The 23,204-nt window shown below is 34.2% G+C and overlaps 1 protein-coding gene across 1 annotated transcript in view; it reads left to right on the forward strand.

Annotated features, from left to right (window-relative positions):
• Positions 1-23,204, forward strand: part of Pdi (Protein disulfide isomerase) — a 340,404-nt gene that overhangs the window by 245,266 nt on the left and 71,934 nt on the right. The window lies entirely within an intron of this gene.

Raw genomic sequence — 23,204 nt, forward strand, 5'->3', positions numbered from 1 at the left:
ATTATTTTTCATATGAGTCTTTTCTCAAATGTTTATTCGGTTTTATTTTACACTTTTATTTCTATTAATAATTATTCTTTACTATGTCTTTTAAATTTTCGAAACTGTATTTGTCTATAATTTGCTTTGACGGAAACGAGTTATGTAAAATGTTGTAATAACTTAATTTATATGTATATAATGTTACTGGAACTGGAGATTTGAGGGTACATTTTTGTAACAAAAAAACTGTTATAATTTATGCCCATGTTCTCTTGGTATGAACATATGTGGTGATTTATTCGGAACTTTGAAGTGTTTAGAAATGCTGTGTAATGTAAGATATATCCTTCCAGTGATTTACAAGTCATATAGTACTCGTATTAAGAAAGCCGAAAATGCGTTACGGCTACTATTTTCCCGTATCTGTTCTAAACTTCAAATGTCCTTAAGGACATGTAAAGACAAAGCTGGATTTTTTTTAATTAAATAATATGTTACCTCTTTGTAACATACGGCTTTATAGGTATATAAAGTTGCATTCATCCGGGATTCACTTTTCAAACCCTGTGATGTTACGGAAAATTGTTTCTTTTAGCGCATAGAACATATAATATAATTCTAAATTTGGGGTATCTTCTTGTGGTTTAAGCATAATCAGTAATTAAAGAAGGCGAAAATTGTTGAAAAAAATTTATGAGAATATTTTCTACGGACATCGGATTCGATGTTTTCAATTAAAAACACTGATTAGTGTTTTTAATTACTACCTTATCGAATAAAGCATGGCTCTCAGCAATGTCTTGCTTTGAAATCAAGAATCTCTATGTTGCTATTGCCGGCAGTACTTCATAGCTGGATTTCGTAAGTCTAGATTGGTTTAAGGATGATCTTGTTAATAGTTATCTTACTTTCATGTGACAGGCTTGATTTGCGACTTATCGGCCTGCTGTTTACGCTTGGTCCAGATATGCTTTCTCCAGATTTTCGATCCAGACGCATACCCAAATATCTGGCATCTTCAACTTGAGGAATTCCTTATTATGAAGTCTTATTGCGGAACAAGTCTGCCTTCTCAGAGTGAAGGTCACATGTACAGTTTTTTTTGGTTAATCCTAATACGCCATTTATCTAGCCGCTACTTACTTTTGAATTATGTATTATAGCACTACGGTTAACTATAGCCCAGCGGAGCACACGTCCGGTGCGGTACGAGGTTGTGAAATTCACAATGCAAGTTGTGGTCCACATTGTGGATACGGCCAACAGTTCAACTTACGTAACATAGAAAAATAATGATAATACTGTGCGATAAGCAACAACACTTATGTGCGCTTAAATCAAGAATACTGGCAACATTTTTTTTGCATATACAGGAAATTAGAAATACCACCTCCATACCGGGCGCAAAAATGCGACAAATGGCTCTATCAAATGAGACTAAATATTTTCGGCAACGCATCGAATGAGTTAATAACTATTACCAATTTGTCCATACGCTGTCAACTTCAATAAAGATTTAGGTTGCCTAAAGCAATTCTTTCTGATTTTTTGCTCATGGCAATGAAAACAAATAGATAATTAATTACAAAAAAATAGATAAATATATTTCAAAATTGAACTGTGTTTATCAATTCGTTTATAAATGGCAATAATATCGTTTACTATAAAAATGTTTTATATTATCAAATAATGCATTATTGATAACTTTGCGATATTGTATTGAACCTTGAATAAACAGTTGATCTAGATCTTGATATGAACATTTTATTTGCAAAGTAAGTAAACAAATAGCGTTACATTCTGGGACATTATTAAAGTCCTATCTTTATTCAATATGTTGGTTTTCTATATCCATTATTATAAATAGTGTTCGATGCGAAATGTTTGTTTTATGTTCGGTATTGGCAGAGCTAGATTGAACCTTAGCGCTGCCCTGGGCACTAAACATGCGAACCATCATCGGAATTTTGCATAAAGTGGACATAGTTTTGATACATTATTTTTCTCATCCTTCTAATTTTGTCGCTTTAAAATTTTGCAGCACCGAGGCACCAAGTGTGAATCCAGCGCTGGGTATTGGGCTCATTCGACTGGCGTAACTAATGTATCTATTATCTATACTTATGTTATAAATGCAAAGAAAATTTTGTTTGTATGTAGTTTGTGCACTATATCCCGCGTAGTTGGCTAGTCTCTCTTAAGATTGGCTGCCATGCTATTGATTGCGATGACATATACATAACAAAATACATATATATATATATATAAATAAATAATAAGAATTAACTATTTATATATTATATATTGGTTCGATATATTTCTTTAGCTTATAAACCAGTCTTTAGTTTCCATTGAGTGCATACATGACTACGAATCTATGCAAATTTTACTGCTATTTGAAAGCTGAAAGCAACGTAGATTGGAAATATATCGAAACAAATTCTCTGAGAGCTTCTCTACGATTTAGACGAATGCGCTTTGTGTTTCAAGATTGCTCAATTTAATATTCTAAAAGAAACTCCTAAGAAAAATTTATAAATGTAAATAGGTACATATTATATTACTGAAATATAACTAGTATCTTATTTTGGTGACAGAAAGCTATTATTTAATTTCTGAAATACTTTTAGCTGTGCCAATCAATACATTTAAATCACTTGTTAAGAAAACTTGGATTAATAAGGCGTATTAATCGATAAAGCATAACATAGTTAAGAAAAATGATAGACTCAAATTTAATTTAAGTCTGTAAAACGACGATTCAAAAGTGCTCATAAGAGCTCACGAGCATAAAGAATATATTAATTTGATCCAATTGGAAGTGTTGTAGCAGAACTTTAACTGTATACCTATGTATTAAGATTTAAGTTATATTATTAACTAGCTGTTGCCCGCGGCAATGCTCGCGTGGAAGTTGAATTTATTTACAGATTAACTTAAAATATTACGTTAATTTAAAATCTCTTTGTATATACCACATTGGTGTGTATTCACTCCTTAGGGTAAAATATCCAGAAACGCTTAAATATGTATCTACCCATTTTTAATCAGTAGCCTAAAAATAAAGTTTCATGCTACAAACTTCAAAAATAACGGACCTCCAGACTAACCCATATAATAAACGTCAACCCTTATTACACCCCTTAGGGGTAGAATATCCCGATTCCAGAAACGTGTAAATACGTATCTACTCATTTTTAATCAGTATCTCAAAAATAAAGTTTCATGTTTGAAACTTAAAAAATGACGGGTTCCTATACAAATTTTCTACTTCACCTCCTTAGGGGTGGAATTTCCAAAATTCCTTCCTTACTGGGTGTCTACTCAATAAAACAATACTACTTACCAAATTTCATGGCCCTAATTTTAATATTTACGCTCGGCGATGATGAATCAGTCAGTCAGGATATGTTATTTTTTTAAGTATAGAAGATAACATATCGAGCGAAGCGATAAATTCGCCGGAATGTTCCACATCTCACCGTATTAGTCACGGCTTTTCTCATGGATTTATTTAAATGTCTTGTGACAAGTTTAGCCAATACAAGATAAATGCGAATTGCGAAATATCTCTAAGTAAGAAATTTTTATTTTCAGAAAATGCTTATAATTAAAATGTTATGTAGACGAACAGAGATAACATATCTGTTTTGATGTTTTTTTTTTTTCATTTACTGCAGGTCTTGCAAGGCCTTCTCTTGATGATGAATGATGATGAAATGTTGATTGGTGATACATACACGTGCTACCTCGAGTGTTTAAAAACGTACAATTAATGAAGTGCCTTCAAATCATCAGATTTAATATTACGTAGCTCTATCTTTGTCATTTGCGATTCATTTACACAAGCGCAATACCACAGTTCTTTTGCTTAAAGTCTAAGTTTTAATTATCATCCACACCTTTAATCGAGAGGTTTTAGGGTATTAAATTTCCCTCTCAATTTCGCACTAAGATATCTCTTTGATAAGTTTTCTACGAAGCCGTTGCTCTGTACACAATTCGTTCCTTTTTCGTTTAATTAAATTGTCTGTCACATAAGAAGAATTGGTATATTATGTTAACGGTTAAACATCGGTAATAAGAAGTTAACATTCCACTAATTGAAAAATCATGTATTTTTTATGGCATAGGTTTGCGGACGAGCTTATGGGCCACCTGGTCACCTCCGCCGATAGACAATAGCGCTGTAAGAAATATTAACCATTCCTTACATCGCCTATGCGTAACCAACCTTGAGTACTATGATTTTGTCCATTGTGTAATGGTCTATGGAAAACAAGTAGACTCCTCTACTATTACTATTACTACCTTACTACCCGTGCACAGAAAGAACGTGCGTGAACATGGCGATACATCTGATTCTAAACAGTTCATATAGATAACGACAGTGTGTGAGCGATAGACACCATTTTCAAACCCATTCTTTTTCTGCATATTTAAATACTTTTTTAATTTGCATTCTAGCACCTAGGAAATATATTGCACTAGCGAGATGATCGAACTGCTGAAGTGAATTAATAAATAAAATGATGTATATAAATATATTATTTATTTTATGAAGCCTTTTACCAGTGAAACACTTTTTAGAATTGGACTAGGGTTTAAATTAGTATAGATTTGAAGTTCGATGGAAAAAATAATTCTCTATAGGTAATTGCTTATTTTTAATCTAGTCTAATATTACCGAAAAGTTTATATATACTTAAATCATTAAACTTATATTACAATTAAAATGAAATTTACTTGAAATTTTGTGTTACTTAATTCATCTCTTAGCACATTTCAAGTAGAAAATAGTGGGCGTTAAGATTATAAACGACCTTTTAGTAAGAGCTTACTTGCGTTAGTAAGTAAAGTGTCCACTTTTATTTTACAAAAATAAATTCTTTAAAACATTTTATAGTTTCTTTGTGCATGAATATGAGCGGTGTTAAAATTTTACCAACTTAAAAATTCATCTCGCTCTGAAAACGTGTCATGAATCCTGCATATAATGAATGAAAATCTACTACATGTGTACCCACCATATCGCGTTGGAATAGCGTGATGGAATAAGCAGGAGAGCTTTTTGCATGTATTATATTAATAGTTAATGTACATGTCCTAATTCAATATTTATAGAAGGAATAGGTAACATCACGCTACGACCCACAGGGTGGAGTAGCCACGTTACGAGCGATTGAAACTACGCGTAGCGTTAATATAAAATATTAATCAAATTAAAATCAACATTACCACGTAATTACATTTAAATTCACATTAATATTCTAAATTATGGAGACATGTTTAAGAATTTCACCGTTCGTCGTTAAAGCATCGTTTCGCAATTATCCCTATAAATAATTCTTAAACCCGATCCCACTTAAGCTCTGCTACTTACCGATGTTTCAAACGAACACATTAATTTAACCACTCATTATTCTCTAATTAATGATGCTTTAAAAGATAAATTACTATATTTAGAAACTTATAGATTCATCTCTGTCTGTATATAATCTGTATTGAAACGAGTTATCAATTTATATAGACAAATGATGTATTGTAATCGTGAGAAGATGTACGTGTAAATGTTTTGAGTACGTTCGTGACTATTGTGATGAGAAAGCTCTCTTATCGTGCAAGCTAGGAACTCATTTGTGTGAAACGCCCATTATAGGCAAGCTATGAGAACTTATTTTATTCGTAACCGAAATTAAAATACGATAGAAAAATCTTTTACTATTTAAACTCAAACTTTACAAGATATTTTATTAAAACTTTCGACTATTCACAGTATGTTGTTCACCCTTAACTATGGAAGCGCGAGACCCCCTTAACTTTAACCGGAAGACCCCTTAAACCGCGAGGCCGTGGGCGGTGTCCACCGCGCCCACGTCTTACGCTGCCTCTGGGTTCAGTTCCAGATAGTTTAATACCCCATAAAATATATTTACAAAATATTTATACATAAGATTTTCTACACTGAAGATATTTTTTTAGAGATATAAATTAATAAGATCTCAATGGTGGCAAGAATGCTCTTCCCCGTTGACTCGCAAATCCGATTTCCTGAGTAAGAAATAAATCAATCCTTCTATCGCCCTTGGAGATTCCTCTTAGATATTCTTATGCACTATTACTTTAAAGCCTTGAACTGCAAACAACAAACATCACTTGTAATAAAAGAAGAAGGTTTTTATAAGATTTCATCGTACGCTGTAATATTAATTAATTGCTTTTAAAAATTTATATTACTTATAATTTTTCTTTCTAATTTTTCTAAATAAAAGAATCACGGTTTTTATATGAAGAACATATGTTGTAGCTAAACCAATATAAGGTCATTACCTTTACCCCAAACAATATAAACACGTACATGCATATATGACTTTTATAATAAACATAATATGCCATTAAAATACCAATACGGCGAAACCACACACGCAAAAACATCAATTTTTCTTCGATATATTCGATTTGTACCTTTTTTTATTGGATTTACGGTCAATCTTTGACCGGTAACTTAATTCGTTGACGCTGCGAAATGTGGGTATATTTTAATTAAATTGAAAAACTTACCCACAAAGTATAATTATAATGATTTATAACGCAGCTATAAGTGAAATGTGACAAACGTTAATAATTATTTATTGATATAAAATATATGTATTACAGATAACATAGTAAATTTAATTTAAATTTTATAAGTATAAATAAGTAATCTGTGATTTTATAGTAAAAAAAAATTGAATTCGTTTTGAGTACTTGGGGCTTAATCAAACTGCAAGCTGGGGCACCTAATTAATTACTTAACTTCATCCTAGGAAATAAGATAGTTATATCCCTCGTACATTGGTTCATTGACCCTTCAAACCGGATACAAAAATACTAATTAGTACCATTATCGGAGGATTTGACTAGGTAGGGCTTTGTTCAAGCCCGTCTGAGTAGGTACCACCCAATTATATTTTCTACCGCCAAGCAGCAATACTTTATTTGCTGTGTTCCGGTTTGCAGTGTGAGTGAGCCAGTGTAACTACAACTACAAGAGATATAACAACTTAGTTCTCTGGGTTGGTAGCATATTGGCTATATAGGGAATTGTTACAATTTGAAATGGCGTCAATGTCTGTCTATAATGCAGATATCCATGGGCGGTGGTAGTCGCTTATCAACAGATGGCCTATTTGTTTCATCCCGTCTGCCTACCTATTTCATAAAAAAATAATAGAGCAGAAACTTACCATTAACTGAAAAAGTCATGTATCCTTTTTTTATATAGGTTGCAAATGAGCAGGAGGCTCACCCTTGAGGAATGTGTAGGCTTTTTCTTGAAGGTTCCCAAGTAGTATTGGTTCGGAAAAAACCGCCGGTGAAAGCTGGCTCCACGGAGTCGGAAAATGCCGTAAAAATCGCGCTGTTGTGCATTTCGGACATTTAGATGGTATAGAATCCAATCGAGTTTCTTGTTTCTTGTGCGCGAGATATTTTGATTCCACTAAGCCTAATTAATATTAGGAATAATTTTAGTGCAATGAGTGAAAACCGATATCTTACTTTCAAATAGTTTCGAAATGTGCTTTCTGGATGATACTATGTTGTTCTTCAAGCGAATATAATCCACAGAATCTGTATAAACAGATATGACATGAATTCATACCAAATACTTGATTTATAGAACTGTGTTAAGTTACTATATTGCAAAAGATTTCTGGAGCTGAACCCATACACTAGATTTTTTAGAACTTTAAATAAATAACTAGTGGGTTGACTGCGAAGCTTTGCGTTTATTCAAAATATTTTTTCGGAATTTCGAGACCCATGACATGTTTTGTCTTGATTTCATTTCAATGTAAACTGCAACATTCGGCGCAAAAATGATGAAACCCTTGTTGAAATGAAACTTTTAATGTCAAGTAGTATACATTAGTTCAGTTGGAATTGGAGTTTGTCGATAACAGTTTACTTTAATTTTCTTTATGCTTAATTTTTTTCCTTATGCAGCCGTAGTACCTCTCTCAAACGGCCAGCAACTTCCGCTCTGTAAAATTAATTCTAATAAATTTAATAAATTGAAATTAAGAATCCTCTTTATTGTGAGACCATAACCGATTTTTTCTACCCACAATCACTGGGACAAAAATCGGCTTACGCTATTAATATATAAGATGCACTGAATAATACTTAAATAATATTTGCAATAAAAAAATACCTATGATCGCTTGCTTCGTAATTGTATGTCTATGTAATTAGACCAATATAATTAAAAAAATAAAACTAAACGAACGAAATAGCGAGTAAAAGTTATTAAATAAGATTAACCTTGTATTATAAAAAAATGTTTTAATATATTTTTTGTATGTTAATATTATACCTATGTGAAGCGAATCTCAGATTTTTTAAGCTCATCAAAACGGTTACGAGGTTATTAAATAATATTAAATTATTTACTCGTTCTATCAAAGGCAAAGTAAAATATTAAAAAAAAAAAAACTATATCATTAAATTACTGAAACAAGCTATATCTTGTACGGAGAAGTTTTGCTTTTGACATTCGATCTTGTTTTTGGGATAGAATATCTGTTGAACTGAGTTATCTTCGAATTTTGCTTTATTAAACGTACACAATGTACCTTAGGAGTGTCCAACACTTAGATACAGAATAAATATCAATAGGTTCGTTAATACTCGCAGGTACTTGTGTTACGTGACAGTCGATTTAATTTAACCTCACTTATAGGCGACACTTAAATATATATTCTAGGCTTCATGCTTAACATGATTTATTCATATAAACCTTTTTCTTGAATCGCCTTGTTTATTGATGAAAACCGCCTTAAATTCGGTTCTTAGTTTAAAAGATCTAAGCGTAGGTACATACAGTGGGAAACGATTTTATTTTAAACTATGTTGAGATTATTCATGATCTATACTTTAAAAGTAAAAATCTTTAATCTATATAAAAATAGGCGAAAATAAAAATAGTTTAATACATATTGCTCCTCTGGTTGTAAACCGATTGTATTTTTTTCTTTTGTAACTATAGTCGAGCTAGTGTTAAAAATAAAAATCATTTGGATATAAGAGTAGGAAAAAATTATAGCTAAATAATGTATTAACGAGTAGGAAATAATTATAGCTAATTCTAGAAAAAAAAAATAACAATTGTAATATATGTACAGACATAGAAGACACAGGCGAGACGTTATACACTATGGATTTCATGTGACCCCTCCCCTCCTAACGCATTCCCGTTAGAAGGTGATAACCTTACTTTTCTATGGCCGTATATTAAGTTTTCCTCAAATTGACAATAATAACTGTGGTTACTTGGTGGTAGGGCTATGTACCATCCAACCATTATATTATATACTACCGTCATCAGTAATACTTATACTTACAGAATTATTTTATTCTAGTTTGAAGGGTGAGTGAGCCAGTGAACTACACAAGTGAACTGCGCAAGGGACATAACATTTCAGTTATTAAGATTGGATTAGTTATGCAAGAAACTATTAAAATTTAGTACTTACATTGGTGACCACTTACCATCAGGTGGTCCATTTAATTGTCCGCCTAAAGATGCCGTGCAAATGGATCAAAAATCAAATTGATAAAAAAAATTAAATATTTTTTCAACAATAATTATAGTTCATAATAAAATTATAAAAATTATATACCTATTTCCAATTACCTGGAGGCAATCGTTTCATTTCCAAGTGGTGCGATCATCTACAAAGTCGTAGTATTAATATGATAAAATAACATGTTTATTCGTTGGTTTATTTTTCGACTATCTAATAAAAAGATAAAAGTTTCTTTGTAGTCGGTTAATAAAGATGCGGTGCACATAATCATATGAGACTAATTATTGATGTAAAATATATTAGGTTGTTCGTAAAGTCATTTCGGTTTTTGTACAACAGAATCGTATTTGTTCACTTCCAACATCACATTGAAGCCGCTCAGTCTATACCTTCAAGAAAAGAGCGTAGTCATTGCTTAAAGGCCGGCAACGCACCTGCAAGCTCCGAGGTGTTGCAGATGTCCATTGGTGGTAATCACTTTCCATCAGGTGAGCCTCCATGCTCGTTTACCACTTATAACATAAAAAGAAAAACATATATACTAATATTATAAATTCATAAGTAACTCTGCCTGTTACCACTTCACGCCTCAACCGCTAAACCGATTAAGATGAAATTTGGTATGGAGATAGTTTGAGCTAACGGAAAGGACCTAGGCTGTTTTTTAAGTCACCACTCGAGGGGTCAAAATGGTGGTGACGGTAGAATTATATAAATTTCGTGAAGCTAAAACCGTAACGGTACACTATAACACTCAGGAATAATTTGGCTTTCTAACAATTCAAGTTTTTTTTTAGTTCCAGAATTCCGTTCATACAAACAAACAAATTTGACCTCTTATAGATAAAAAATAATTTATAACAATATGACAAAATTAGTATTTATTAAGAATATACGCAAAAGAAAATAAAATATGAAAGGTTTTTTTTTATATCAGAAACTAAAACGGACAGTCTATTTTCTGAGAATTCGATATTAATTACTGCTAGAATAAGATAAGATCAAAACAAATGAAGCTCGTGTAACCTTTTCGCTGACAAAAAACACTCCAAGTCGGTTTTCTATTCTGGTCTCCGTCAAGATTCGTGATAGACTATTCAATTTACTCACAATAACGTTCGCTGTTTATCTTGAACCTCATAAAGTATAATTTTCTTTGCATTTAGTGAGCATTATGACGGTTATATTATTATTTTCATATGAATATATATTTTTATATTACATAACATAATCAGCCTGTAAATTTCCCACTGCTGGGCTAAGGCCTCCTCTCCTGTTGAGGAGAAGGTATGGAGCATATTCCACCACGCTGTTCCAATGCGGGTTGGTGGAATACACATGTGGCAGAATTTCGTTGAAATTAGACCATGCAGGTTTCCTCACGATGTTTTCCTTCACCGCCGAGCACGAGATGAATTATAAACACAAATTAAGCACATGAAAATTCAGTGGTGCCTGCCTGGGTTTGAACCCGAAATCATCGGTTAAGTTGCACGCGTTCTAACCACTGGGCCATCTCGGCTGATTTTTATATTAATTCAGTTGAAACACGATTAATCGTCCATTATACCCCATTTATTAAATTACTGTTTTTTTTTTTCAATTTCATTTATTCCTTTTGTAATTATTATTATATATATGCTTTTATTATTGTAACTGAATTAAAATGTATTTGTATATTATGTTTATTTTTGCTCTATGCGCTTGTCAGATTAAGTAAGAAATAAATAAATAATTAGACAATTACAAATAAGGCTTACACTATGTATTGTATGTTTTAATCAATTCTGTAATAACAATAATTTAATTTAAGTTATTTTTGAATTGTGTTGATAACATTGATATTAAATAAGAGGGTACTTTGACTTTTCTGTTCATTATTTTGAGTCACGTGATTTGTAGTGAGGCTTATATAAGTGATGGAAACTTTTTTTTACACTTTACTCTTCTTGGAGCAACAAGGTGCTAGCATTTAAAGTACGATATAATTTTGTGATATAGTATAATTGTTATTGCTTGTTAAATTATTGATGAATATATATATGAATTGTGTTTTTGCAATTATCAATATACAAAGTTAGTATAATTGTATTTAACTAACATGACTGTATTTTTGGATATTGAAAAAGAGTAACTAGTGAGTTTCTTGCCGGTTCTTCTCGGTAGAATCTACATTCCGAACCGGTGGTAGCTTTACTTTAAATAGTTTGTTAAATGACTATTCAAAAGTGCTTGTAAAAGCCTACTTGAATAAAGTATATTTTGATTTTGATTAAGGTAATTGGTTTTATTGTAATTATTAATTGACACAATATTACGATTACTATAGCTATTATAATGGCTAAATAAATATTTGTTTCATATATAATCTTTTATTGTCATATAACCTTAAAATATAATAAAATAATAAAGAAATATAAATTATCTTAAAATATCCTGACATAATGTATTGAGTCTCTATAAAAAAATCTAACACGCTCTTTCTGTTGCCTGGATAGCTGTTTTAGGGATAAGGCTGCCTCTTGTACTTCCTTCTTGTATGTAATTTATGTATACAAGTTAGATGTACAGTATTGGTGTACCTAGTAGTGTTAAGATTTGTTTTAGATTTAACAGTTGATTTCGTTAGATATATATTTTACTATTATTTATGCCATGTAAGCACTACTCTGATTTTATTTTTATTTATTATTGAAATCATAAATTGAAATATGATTTTTCTATGAATATTAGGTGTTAAAAAGAAATGTAATTGTTATTTTGTAAATAATGAGTCAAACAGTCTTTAAAATGTACTTTTCGAATTAAATACAGCAATGGCGACCCTTGACTCGGTTGGTCTATTTAAAGGATCGTTTGTGTACCCTCTGAGTAAACCAATGTGGCTAATTTTCACGTAGCATTATTTTATTGGCTCCATGGAAGTAGTAAATGCAAATGATTTAAAGGGTATATTAAAGTCGCGTAATCTCTGTAGTTCGTTTTTTATGTCGCACATACCTACCTACGCGACACTTAGTTAATAGGTATTTATGACTGAGTGTTAAACTTTTTGGATAACTTTAGAATAATGTAGACATTTCTTTTATATTTTTTTCAAAAATTACCCCGAAGGATATCATCATCATCGTCATCATAAATATTATTCATATTTATTAAGTCTAATACCTTATACCCTTGAATTCCTCATCTTTTTCTTTCTTTTTAAGGAATAGGTGGAAAATGAGCAGAAGGCTGACCTGATGGAAAGTAAACACCACCATGCCCATGGACATCTCCAACATCGTGGAGATTACAGTTATGTTGCCAGCTATGAATGATAAAGCACTTTTCTTAAAGCTTTGCTTTTGTGGATTTTCGGAAATCTGAATTCTGACGCGTTGTCCGAAGGTGAAATTAAACGGCCGGATTATTCCATAAATTCTTCGGTTTCCTCGTGAAAAATGCGGTAGTAGATGCAGTGATCGAAACCTCTACGCACATCCAAAAGAAAACTTCCTTACGAAGAGATTTCTACACGTTAATGGGACCTTTACGAGCTGTTTGACCTGTATTTATTAAATTTACTTGATCAACGTATTCAACGTGCTGTATATATCTATTTACTCACAAAAGGCTCTTCCACGTTTCTTTTTAAACTTAACTAATATAATCTAATTTGTATTTCTATGCTGTCATTACTCATGGTCCTGTCACGCACACTAAGACATCTAGTAAGCACTGTAACTTATTCACACTTATACAAATGAATAGATCTATGACTTAATATATACAACAGTTCTCGAAAGTTTACCTGAAATTTCGCTTTATACTTGCATGTTAAGTATTTCTATATTTACTGCACATTATTTTTTCAGCTATTTTAAATCAATTCTTGGTTAAATATTTAATGGACGAATACTACCTGAGTTATGTATACTTAATTTTTTTTTTCAGTAAGCTTAAATCAATGGATGAACAACATAGAATTGTAATACATGCGTAATTGTATAACAGTGTTTTGTATGTGTAAATACAAACATAAAAAAAAAACAGTTTAACAAAAATATGTTCATTGCATATTATTGTATAAGTATCTACCTACCTACCTACATACTGTTTCATATATATTTTAGTAATCATTCAAAGCTTGTCATGTTATCAGCCGTCTCCACCGTCCAAGACCCAAGTGTATGTGGCATGTCTGTTTAATTTACTTAATGATAAAAAGATTTTGTACTCATTCAACGCAAAATGGTTTACTCAAATTAATATATTCCAATTTTTCATTTTTAACCTTGGTTTGGAAAGTTCATCAACGAGTTTATATTAAACGCTGAAGCTTAAATATATTAGTTATGCAATAAATATGGAACTTATAGGCTTTTTTATGTCATTAGGTGTTCACTAATCTTCCTATACATTGGAAGATTAGTTATATATAAATTGGATAAGAAATTTTAACTTTTCCTTACATTAATATATTACTTATATATATATTAGATATTATATATAAAAAATAATTCACAATTCGATTTCATAAGACAATTAAAAAACTCTGTTTAGCGATAAGGCCGCCTCTTGTGCGGCTTTCTCTCTTCTTAAATGTGATTCAACTTTATGTTTACTGGTGTACAATAAAGAGTATTTTGATTTGATTTGATTTAAAAAACTCAAAACGTTAATTCGCTTAACGTTTGTAGTATAAATAGTAATTTAATAAACTTGTATTAGAAATTGTCAGTGACCCAATAACGCTGGATAGAGTTAGTTCTCCGTTGGCACGTACATTCGCAAGATGAAAATAGATATATGTATCTATTCTAGTATACTACAGACTAACTTTTGTATATAATAAACAAATATTGTTTTGTGGTTATAGTTATAAAATTAACGTAATATTTACATGTTTTGTTATTTGCAATATTTAATGTTTAACTTTTTATAAATTACTTATATTTAAGGATGTTAAACAATAAACAGTGATGTTAACACCAGCTAGATATTTTCTACGAATCAAAGTTTATGCTAAGAAGAATCAGGGTCGCGATAAATGCCTAAAAACATTAACAAAAAAATACAGGCCCAATAGAAACCTAATTTAACTTGACAGTAAGGCATTGTGCAGGCCCGTCTGGGTGGTACCATCCACTCATCAGATATTTTACCACTTAATAGCAATGCTTAGTTAATACTGTGTTCCGGTTAGAAGGCGCTAGTGACGTAACGTGATCTAAGAAATGGTCATTATTTCTGGCAGCGTCAATGTCTATTTGCGGTGGTGACCACTTAGCATCAGGTGGCCCATTTGTTCGTCCACCTAACTATTACATGCAAAAAATACGAGTAAATACGTATGAGTGTTTCAAAAAGACATTAAATTTTTTATTAGCACTAAATGAATTCCCGGCTTTTATTATTATATTAAAAAAGTAGCCTTCACCGCCACTCAAACTATGGCCATACTAATTTCATCTAAATTAATTTGGTGGTTTAAGCGTTAATAGGTAACAGGCAGAGCTCCTTTCGCATTTATCATTTTAGTACAGATACAAAATTAAAAATAACTACTTTATAAGTCATGATCGCGTGGAATGGTGAAAGTGCTAGCAGAATTTCCCGTTGAACCGTAATTCCGATTCGAGTTCAAGATTAGAGGGGTAAACTTGGACTGACACTAAAAAAAACGTTTAAATATTGTTTTAAAACTGACAAGACATTATTAACTGAGATTTTATTAAATTTGAGTGGTAAAAATAACAGAAAAATTTAATATTATATCGCACTATTTTTTCTTTTTTCGAAGGTAAAAAACGTTCATAAAGCAGATTTGGCAAATTCTTTAACTGAATGAAGGAACCTGTCGCTTTTTGATTATATTACAGTTTTATTTGTTAAATGATGCTTATTAACGTCATTGTTTTTTTTGAATGAAGATAGATGTTCAAGTTTATCTTTTGCTGATCAAGTCGGTGCTTGAGTCGTCGAGCATCTACTAACGATTATTTTTCTTGCACGCACTTTACAAACACATATTCGTAGAGTGTGAAATTGTTTTATGAGTTGTAATAAGCGTAGGACAACATTAACTTCTATGGAAATAAAACATTAAAAAAATGCATTAGTCCAATAAGTTCGTATACTTTTTGTTTCGTCATTGTGCTATTGTAAAGCCTGTATATATAAATAAATACCGGTTTATCATTTGGAATTAGACGAGAAATCACGCAAGAAACTTCTGTAGTTATTACTTTTATATTTTGCTTTAGAAAACAGTACAACGTATTTAATTCTTTTAGTCAACGTCGTAATATATATATTATTATTTTGTCGGCAAACTACTGAATAATATAATTAGTCAATTCATTAATTCAAGTGAAATTAATGTGAGATTAGAGAAAATCTTCAAGGTTACATTTTTGGTCCAACCTTTATATATGATGTAGTGTTATAAAACGAACAATTTTTGACGTAAGAATAGCTTAACTTTTGTCTCGTGTACTGAGTGCAAGCGCTCCTTGAATATATTTTTAAAGTGACAAAAGGCTTTGTTATTTTACTGAAAAGTGAAAATTATTTCAAGCATGAAAATGATAATATTTAATTCTTAAAAACGCATCTTTCGAGAGGTGCACAGTGTTCAGTTGCATTATTAGAATATGGCAGACACCAAATATTATCCTCATTAGGCATTTACTACGTAATTCTAGTTCTTATGTGGCTGCCTATATCCTAATCCTTAATTAATAATATAATTACAGGCACCAATATTTAAAATTAAACAGTTTACAATTGCTATAAAAAATCCTTTTGAAAATTACGTACTAGAAGCGCCAAAAACAAAGAATTATATTATGATTAATTAAAATATGCATATGGATGAGTATATCTATAAGCTGGTAAATAAAATTTAAATTAAATCTTACATTAAAAGTATAAGAAATTGTCTACCTCTGTTTATAGTCACCGCGAATATTTGCTTCGTTTCTTGTTTCACCCCAGACGTCTTTTTCATTTCGACTTAAATTTTTTTCTCTTTTAATTAAACTGAATTGTCAATACTTGAATTACTGTGATAAATTACTTACTGTGACGGTTTAAGGCTTGCGGACTGCTATATCTATATATTTGATTTTTTCGAGTTTAGTTATTAAGCATACGTTTTGAAATATATATCACATAAGTAGCTCTCGTTTGTTGTTTCTGAATAATATATAAAAGATTACTCTTATAATGAACTAATACGTTCCTCAAATCTTCAAGACGTTGAAACGGAATATCGAATGTCTTACTGTTGCTTTGAATAGATTAAGGATAAGAAGTTTTCTCTTTATTTTAGCGGCGATATGATATCTTTTTTAAGAATAAATAAAGTAATCTTATATATAAATAGCGTAAGCCGATTTTTGTCCCAGTGATTATGGCACGATAACTGCACATAAAAAATCGGTTAAGGTCTCATTTTGAAAAGCTACAGCCGTAGATGTGCAGAAAATTAAAGAGGATTCTTGATTGAAATTCACTAAATTGTTACAATTTCATTTCATAAGTTGTGCGTTATAATATATCTAATCACATATTTTATTTATTTACATAAGAATTATTAAGATTAAGTGCTGAAATATACACAAATATGAATAGAAATTAGTTACTTATATAAATCTTGCGTGGAATGGTGGCAAGGTGGTAGTTAGCTAGTAAAATAACCACCTTGGCTAAAATCTGTCAGGAGGACATCATGACTCCTCATCGTCTTTATTTTTGGCTTTTTATTATAAACATCTGAACCCATGATTGTGGGTTTAGATCTAGGAAAGAAATTTTAAATATTCTTAATCTGTGTTCATAATTTATCTCGTGCTCGGCGGTGAAAGAGCACATCGTGAAAAAACCTGCATGTGTCTAATATTAATGAACTTGTACCTGCCACACGTATATCACGTGTATCTTCTTTGAAGGGGTGGCCTTTGTCCAGTAGTGTATGTAGTAGGAGATTAGATGATTTACAGACTGTAACTTTACTTTTATTTAGTAGAAGTAAGAAATAATTTTAGTTTAAAAAACTACTTGATTTATATTTTTGATATAGATTTTTTTTATGTTAGTGGTGGCAAACGAGCAGGAGGTTCACCTGATGGAAAGTGACTACCACTGCCCATGGACATCTGCAACACTGGGGGGCTTGCAGGTGCGTTGTCGGCCTTTCAGGAATAAGTACGCTCTTTTCTTGAAGGTTCCCAAGTCGTATCGGTTCGGAAAAACTGCCGGCGAAGGCTGGTTCCACAGAGTGGTTGTGCGAGGCAGAAAATGTCTTAAAAATCGCGCTGTTATGGATTTTCGGACATCTAGGTGGTGCGGGTGAAATTTAGAATTTTGACGAGATGTCCGAAGGTGAAATTCAGCTGCCGGGATTAATCCAAACAATTCCTCGGACCATTCCCCGTGGAAGATTCCGTAGAAGATGCAGAGTGATCCAACATCTCTACGCAGAGCCAAAGGATCGAGCAGATCAGAAAGGGCTTGATTGTCGATAATTCGAGCTACTCTACGTTGGATACGGTCAAATGGAAGGAGCTGGTATTGGGGGGCACCCGCCCAGAGGTGAGAGCAGTACTCCATGTGAGGCCGAATTTGCGCCTTGTATAGTCTTAGGCGATGGGCTGACGTGAAATACTGTCTTGCCTTGCTGAGCACACCGAGCTTTTTTGATGCCAATTTGGCTTTGTCTTCCAATTGACCGCGGAACTGAACGAGGCTCAATATATCAACACCAAGTATTTCGATACTAGCTGTGGCGGCTATCGGAATGTTCTCAAATCGTGGAGATACGACGAATGGTGTTTTTATGGCGGTTAACGCGCAAACTTGTGTCTTTTTGGGGTTGAAGTGGACAAGGTTTAGCCGGCCCCAGTTCAAGACTTTGTTTAACGAAGACTCGAAAAACATTGTATAAATAGTTCTGGAGTTGATCAAGGTAATTGACATTTATTTATATGTAATTATTTGCCTGTAAATGTCCCATAGTTGGGCTATGGCCTTCTCTCTCTTTGAAGAGTTAGTAATTAGTTAGCTTTTGCCGCTGATGAATAATTGTATATATAGGTATGATACTTATAGGTATTTACACATTATTTTATTTTTCGCAGCGGACTTGCTTCTTATGGGGCATAGAAAAGCGCTTCGTGTATTCCGATAATACCACAATACAAACATAATTTGAATTTTTGAAGAAAACTATTTCTTTTTCCCTCACACTCATAATCCGATGGGATGTCAAACCGACACGACCGGAAAGAGTTAAGCGCAGGGTCAACGGATTTACGTGCTTTCCGAGGCACACATTTCCAACTTCCAGACCTCAGGCTACTAAGATTTTTTCTATAGTAAGCCCAATAAATACTTACCGGCCCGATCTGGAGTTTGAACGTACTTCCTCGGAATCTGCTGGCTTATATCTAGTCATTGGACCAACGAGGCAGTGAATTAATTTAAGTAGTATTGTCAATGTTAAGCATTAACAGTACTACTTCAGTTACAGGCAATTACTTTATGCTTAAGGTATCGGAAAACATCGTGAATAATGATAATTAAAATTATATACGAAAAAAAAAACAAACTGAAATAAAAGATGCAACAAAAATTAAAAGTGCTTTTCATATTTCATTGTTCTAATTTTTTTCATTCAACAGACGTAGGTGCTCATACGTCGTACGTGGATAATATTTACGGAGTTAATGTCATTGTTTTATAATTATGAAAGACTTTTAATTAAGCACCTTTACAGTTTCATAATAATTCAAAGAAATATTTTAATAAAACTATTATTTAATATACATTAAACTATATGTTTACAAAAGTATCTTTTACATTGCTTTGAACAACATGCATATTTATGTACAAAAGAGATCAAAAGATTTATTCTTTAATAGGTTTTAGTATTATAAAATGGATAAAATAACATTTTCAAAATAATTAAAACATATTCTTCGGGTTAGCTCGCTAAACCATTACTTATGTTGGACTTGCATTCCATTATACGTTTGATAAATGTTGCGTTTGTTAGTACATCGTGCTACAGGTTATATATGTTACTGTAAAATCTCGAACTACGGTAAATCTTAAGATTTTCCAGTAAAACCTAAGATTTACCAATTATGAATGGTAAATGTCCATAACACTTTGGGATTCGAACTTTTACCATCATTCGCTTGGTAAATCTTAGGATTTACACGTTTGGTTAGGTTAGGTTGGAATGGTAATCTGCAGCGAACCGTCGCCGACTACTTCTCCGGCAGGGCGGTTGCGTTCCCGACGATGGAGGGATTTAGCAGGAGGGACATGACGTGCGGTGTTCCACAGGGCTCGGTTTTGGGGCCGTTACTGTGGAACATCGGCTACGATTGGGTGCTTCGCGGGGCCACGTTGCGGGGGGTCAGCGTGACCTGCTACGCTGACGACACCCTCGTGTCGGCCCGCGGCAGCACCCATCGTGAGGCGGCGTATCTCGCCACGGCGGGAGTGGCGCATGCGGTCCACCGCATTCGTGCTCTGGGCCTTGAGGTGGCCTTGCACAAGTCCGAGGCCCTGATCTTCCACGGACCTCGGAACGCGCCACCTCAAGGGCTGACGATCACTGTCGGCGGAACTTCCATCACCATCGGGTCGACGATGAAGTACCTAGGACTCGTCCTCGATGGCAGGTGGAAGTTCGAGGAGCACTTCCGGCGCTTGGCCCCAAGACTGGTGGCTGCAGCCGGAGCGTTGGGCCGCATATTGCCCAACGTCGGGGGACCGGGTGGTTCCTGCAGGCGGTTGTACTCCGGCGTGGTGCGTTCGATGGCACTCTACGGTGCGCCGATATGGGCGGACGCTCTGAGCGCTCGCAACGTCGCCTCGCTGCGACGTCCGCAGCGGGCGATGGCGCTCAGGGCGGCTCGGGCGTACCGGACGGTGTCATACACCGCGGCCGGCTTGCTGTCCGGAAGCCCGCCATGGGACCTCGAGGCCGAGATCAACTCGAGTGTCTACTGGCGGGCCAAGGCTGCAAGGGCGGGAGGGACTCGACTCGTCCCGCGAGTAGTCCAGCAGTGGAGGGAGGAGGGAAGACGCCGCCTCATGGAGAAGTGGGAGGATCGGCTACGAGTTCCGGACGCCGGTGGGGAACTCGTGGCGGCGATCCGCCCGGTTTTGAGAGAGTGGGTCGAGCGTAAGCACGGCCCACTGACGTACCACCTGACGCAGCTCATATCCGGTCACGGCTGCTTCGCCAAATACCTGTGCGAAGTGGTCGGGAGAGAGCCGTCGGTGGTATGTTTACATTGCGACGACGGAGCCGTGGACACGGCCGAGCACACGCGCGCAGAGTGCCCAGCCTGGGCGGAGCCTCGCGCAGCCCTGTCCACGATAATCGGATTTGACATCTCGCTTCCGGCCCTGATTCGAAAGGTGGTCACGAGCGAAGAGGCGTGGGCGGCATTACGGGTCTTCAGCGAAGCCGTAATGTCCGCGAAGGAGGAGGCGGAGCGACGGCGGGAGGACGATCCCGCTTCGCTTCCGCTGCGCCGACGGAGACCTGGTCGGCGGCGCCGTGACCATCTGGGCCGGACGCATTAACCCGGACGTGACAAAGTGTGGACGGCGGCGGAACTTTACATCCGCTGCCGCCCGGCCTCCAGCGGCGGACTCGGGGGGAGTCCGTCGCGGTTCTGACGGAGGCGGAGACGGAAGGTGCGCCGTAACACCTGGCGCACCTTTCGCGGCGAGTCGCCCCTTTACAGCGACGGCCGCTGGCAGGGCCGCGGTGGTGAGCCACGCGCGTTCCCGTAGCCCTGTCGCCTGCGGTGAGGCGGAAATTCTAGGAGGTTTTAGTGGGTAGGACGGGGCCTTCTGCCCCGGGAGTCCCACATATCCGTCCCGGTCCCCCTTCGGCCGGGCGGAATGCGTAAATGCATTTCCTCCTAGTAAAACAAAAAAAAAAAAAAAAAGGTTGGAATGGTAAAAGTCCGAAAAAGTCGTCCCTTTATAAGAAATACTTACATTTACCAACTCATGTCGGTAAATCTTAGGTTTTATTGGAAAATCTTAAGATTTACCTTAGTTCTAGCTTTTACAGTAACATTATATTTTAAAACTTAAAGGATCATCAGGTGGTGATGAAAAGTTGTCATTTCTGCCCAAGGATATTGGGATTGTATTATATTGGCGCTGTGAGAAATATTAACCTTTCATTACGTCGCCAAGGCCTCACCAATTTTGAGAACTAAGAAGTTAAGTCCCTTGTGTCTTCAACTACACCGACTCATCGATACGAGACTACAAGGTTGTAGTAATGTTTCTGTTTATGCCGGAAGAATTAGTGATGACTGATGACTGAACCCACGCAGAATGGCTTGCGCAAAGTCTGACAGCCAGTAAAAAAATATATTTAAAATACAAATAAAATCTCTTGGAGACAAAAGTCACTATGAACATTCTACAATCCGTATTGTATTGTTCTTTGCAATGGTTGTCTTCGTCAAATATTTATTTTTAAATTCGAATTTCGAGTATTTAAAAATTAAAAAGTTATCCGGCTATGACGTAACTATTTTGACTCATTTTCTTAAAAGAAACATATAAAATGCATAAATTAATAAACTAATGTACCTATCTTCAAAGATTACTCGGTTTTGATTAAATAGTAACTGTGATAAAATATTCCTTTTACGTCAGTGATATTCTTCACTATAAAAGAATGTACTACTCAATAAAAGAAAAAAAAAATTGAGTAGATATTGTTACTCATTTTTTAATTATAATCGTGTAAGTCGGATATTAATTAAATTTAATATAATACTAGTTTTCTTTCAGTGATGATATTATTGTAGTAATCGTTAAGATAAATAAGAAATTAATTATTTATATCGCAGATTAATTGATAGAAATGTAAATAATAATTATTTAAAAAAATCCGTAACTTGTAATTATTTTTTGTAATCATTATATATTTACCATAACATTATAGAACAATATTAGATATATTTTAGTTAGTGTAAGAAATATATAACTTTAATTTATTATTTATAAACGTTATATATAAATATGTTAATTATGAAATACTTAAAAATATTTTTTGTAACGTTATTTTTTTTCAAAGTTAACCTTGATCTGCCCGATTTATATTAGTTTCTATGATTACCATAAATGTTACCTGCTAAGAACGTTTCAGTAACGTTAAACCCAAGCATACATACATATTAGCTTGCATATCTTATTTTAATTTACTTAACAAAATAATTTGTGTTAAATTTATAAGTATTTATAAGTAGTTTTAAAGGCCGGCAACGCACCTGCAAGCCCCCCGGTGTTGCAGATGTCCATGGGCGGTGGTAGTCACTTTCCATCAGGTGAGCCTCCTGCTCGTTTGCCACCTCTAACATAAAAAAAAAAAAAAACTTAATTCAAAATTTATATTCATATGTACTTTGTAAGTGCATTTATATTTATTTCCATGTAAGACATTCGAAATTTAGACGTTTTTTGCTCAATATTAGATGCTTCCTGTAAAAAATATTGAGGACAATAAGTATTTTTACACAATTTTTTACATAATTTAAAAAAATATATATTTTGTGTGAATTTTAACCTAGGTACTGGCTGTATCGTAGCATGCCGTAGGCCGGGGCCTACGCACGC

The sequence above is a fragment of the Vanessa tameamea genome, chromosome 16 (genome assembly GCF_037043105.1).
Source record: "Vanessa tameamea isolate UH-Manoa-2023 chromosome 16, ilVanTame1 primary haplotype, whole genome shotgun sequence".
NCBI classification, from domain to species: Eukaryota; Metazoa; Arthropoda; class Insecta; order Lepidoptera; family Nymphalidae; genus Vanessa; species Vanessa tameamea.